Below are 3,712 nucleotides of genomic sequence, written 5' to 3'. Positions count from 1 at the left end.
TTCTATAAGTTATTTTTAACATTTATAGATTTATGATATTATCGAATTTTGTGATATGCATTTTTTTGTGATATTAATGTACAAATGATTAGAATTTAAAATATTCTAGTCTATATGTTATATGCTTATTAAAAAGTACATTTCTAAAAAAATTTAAAAACTTTTATATATTAGTAATCAAAGAAAACTTACTTGATGTAAGAGTTTATAAAAAATCTTTTTAAAAAATTACTTCTCAAAAGAAGACTNGTTTGATTTGTAAGAGTTTGCAAAAGATTAACTTGATTTGTAAGAGTTAGGAAAAAAATCATTTAAAGGTTGGTTTTTATATGATTATTGATATTATATAAATATTTAATGTATAATGTTACGTACTCTTAATAAATTTAATAAAATAAAAAACAGAAATATTTTATATCTTATTATTTTTCTGTATAAAAGACATGTGACAAACAACCCAGAAGCATGTGACAATTAACCCTGGATACGGGGCAGATTGACAAATCTGCATGATTGTACTTAATATTAAAATACTTTTTTGTGTAAAGATATATAAGAATAATTTTCGGTTTTTCTTAAAGCTAAAAGATGTGACTATTACATAATGTACCCAATATTAAATAATATTGCGTACATTTTTTTTTTTTTTTACAATCTATTTTGCATGTTACTTTGTGCCCCGGTCTCCCCTACCAAAAGAAATACTTATCATTCATTTTTTATTATTTTCACCAGAAGATAAGAAAGTAATATCAGCAAACAAATTTAATTTACGTGCTGTACCAACGACCAAAAGTATCAGTTGATAAACAGCTGTATAAAATAATGAATGCTATATTTAAGAATGATCTGTATAGTAAAAAGTCATTATACAAGTATGTGTAGCAATGGAAAATCGATCTGGCACAGAATATATGATACGCAAATTAAAAAACACCACTGGCCAAAAGATGCTACAAATGTTTATATTATCCTTTTCTTAGAAAAATAATATTTTATTATTGTTAAAAATTGAGAAAAAAAGAGAAAAGAAAAGAAGATGAATTTTAAGATAAACGTATATTCTACAAAATGTATGATACTCAAAAAACTTACCTTTTTAAAAAAAGGAAAAAAGGCGCCAAGTACACGTCAAACAAACATATCTTTCTCTAAAACCTGTTTTACAAAAGAAGTGATATCAAAAGTAGCACCAAGTACACTTGTGTACATTAAAAACGTTATATAAAATAATGTATATTTAAAACAGTAAAAATATTATATAATATAATGTTTATTTATATATATTAATTAAAAACAGTATATAAAAACTAAAAAGTATAAAATTATTGTATCAAAAGTTAGACCTTGTTTTTTGTAAAAAGTCGAATCATAACAAATAATTAAGGCAAAAAATCTTAGCGTGGCTGCACCGAAAATTACAGCAGACGCGTGTTTGACTTGCGCGGTTTATGTCACATACAAAATCAAACCAGGCAGCATTGCAATAAAAGTGAAATAGTTCTTACACTAGGCAATTCAAACTTTAACATTTTCACTTTACCTCGTCTGGTTTAGACAGAACAATGCTATTTCTCTGAAAATAGTTATATAAAATAACTCTTTCATGTTTACATTGACGATTAAGTTTATGTGTACATAAAAACAAAAAATTTGGTATAATTTTCTTAAAGTATATAATACTTTGAATATGCTAAAGAATGTGAGAATTACAAAATTTATTAATACTCCAACATTAAAACACAAGTACTTATTATGTATATACAGTGGGCAAAATTTGTATAGGGACACTACTATTTTTTAATACAAAAAATTAAGTACTTTGTTAATTAAAATTAAAAGTAGATTAAAAATACTAGGGAATAGTATGAAACAAGAAACCAATGTTACAAACAAAACCAGCCGCTTTTATTTCTTTCTAAATAAAATATAATAATAAAACGTATAAACAAATAACAAAATTTGTATAGGAACAGTCTCCTAAAGTATTATAAAAAACATAAAAATTGTAATGTTAATATTTGGTATTTTCATCATTGCATTTAATTATCTCAAATATCCTATTCTGCATACTACAAACTAACTTTTGCAACGTTTTATCTTAATATCAGTTTTCTTCCATTCTTGCTTTATAACGTTTTCCAGCTTTTTAATGTTGCTGTATTGCTTATTATTTTCATATACCGCTCTTGATAAGATTCCCTGTAAGTGCTCTATGGAATTTAAGTCTGGCGAACGTGCCGTCCACGTCATAAGTGGCAAATTTATTTGTCGGAACCATTCTTTTGTTTCTTTTTGCACTGTGTACAGCAGCATTATCTTGGTGAAAAATTACTTTTTCAATGTAATTTTTCTCAATAAATGGTACTAAGTAGTCTGCTACCAAATCTATATATTTATCTGCGTTTATTCTTGTACACATTTTGCATATCGGTGTTTTTGCAGAATAACTAAACGCAGCCCATATCATCAAACTTCTTCCGCTGAAATTTCTAGTCATTGCTATTGCTTTATCAGTGTGTAAATCGCGCCAATAATATTTAAAACCGTCAGGCCCGTCTAAATTAAATTTCTTCTTGTCGGAAAAGATAACATTTCTCCACTCTTTATTCCAAGTCATTGGTGATTTCGAGCGAAATCTAATCTTGTGATTTTGTGATGTTTTGTAAGAGGTGGTTTTACTGCTTTTTTTGTTTCAATCGATCTTTTTGCAATATTTGCTGCACACGTTGTACAGTCACTGTAGTTCTAAAGCTCGTTATTTTGCTAGCAGTCTTATTTCCAGTTTTTATTTCTCTAAATATTCGTGAATGATCACGCTATGTGAGTTTATTATTACCGCCTGCGTAGTTTTTATAATAGTTTTCATCTAATTTAAAAAAATTATAGATAACAGTAGATCTATTGGTTTTTTTAGTGATCTGTCAAAGAGGGAGTCATGCATCATGATATGTTTTTATCTTTAGTTGTTCTTCCAAACCTAGAACTGTTCTTCGTGGCATTCTAATAGAAGAGAAATTATTTTAAATTATTTCTAAAATAGAATATTACATACTTCTAATACTTACTTTCTTTGAGCTTCGGACAATGTTTTTAGTCTAGAATAATGCAAGAATACTACATAAATGTTACTGTTCATATGCAAATTTCGTACTTATTTTGGCAGGTATTTTTATGCCGGTGGTTAGTTTATTAGAACTAGCGGCTATGTTCACATCATTGTTTTCTAGTAAAAGCACTGTGGGGCTAATGAGGTTTCTGACTTATAACTAGTACACATTTATAGAATAAATCAATCTATATCAGTAAATCATGATGTTCTTATGCAAATTTCGTTAACGGTATGTATACCAGTAATGTTTCACAACAGAAATTGTTTATATAACAATTATATATAAACAATTTCTGTTGGCGCGATGCGCGATAAAAGACGCGGCAATCTTTGTTTGTGTCTTTGATCTCGCGCGGCAATTGCCGCAAAAGAAAATGTGAAGTAAGATGACGTGAAGCAGATACGAAATATGGTAATGATATCTTTTTGCAGATTGTGCAAAAAAAGCTTGACAATTATACAAGACACAGCCTTAGTATCGCAAGTAGATAGAAATCTTCTTATATATTGCGAGACAAACTCCAAGTGCCTCGGTGGCCTAACAGGGAAGGCGATGGCACGGAAAGCCGGAGATTCCAGGTTCGACTCCTGGCCGAGGAG

At 28.6% G+C, this 3,712-nt stretch overlaps 1 protein-coding gene across 1 annotated transcript in view; it reads left to right on the top strand.

The window, feature by feature from the left end:
* LOC109861182 overlaps window positions 1–3,712 on the top strand; it is a 14,996-nt gene that overhangs the window by 2,138 nt on the left and 9,146 nt on the right. The window lies entirely within an intron of this gene.

Source organism: Pseudomyrmex gracilis, unplaced genomic scaffold (genome assembly GCF_002006095.1).
Source record: "Pseudomyrmex gracilis isolate BER0280 unplaced genomic scaffold, ASM200609v1 scaffold_623, whole genome shotgun sequence".
NCBI lineage: Eukaryota > Metazoa > Arthropoda > Insecta > Hymenoptera > Formicidae > Pseudomyrmex > Pseudomyrmex gracilis.
Note: the sequence above shows the minus strand (reverse complement) of the source record. Positions and strands in the feature narration are given on the sequence as shown.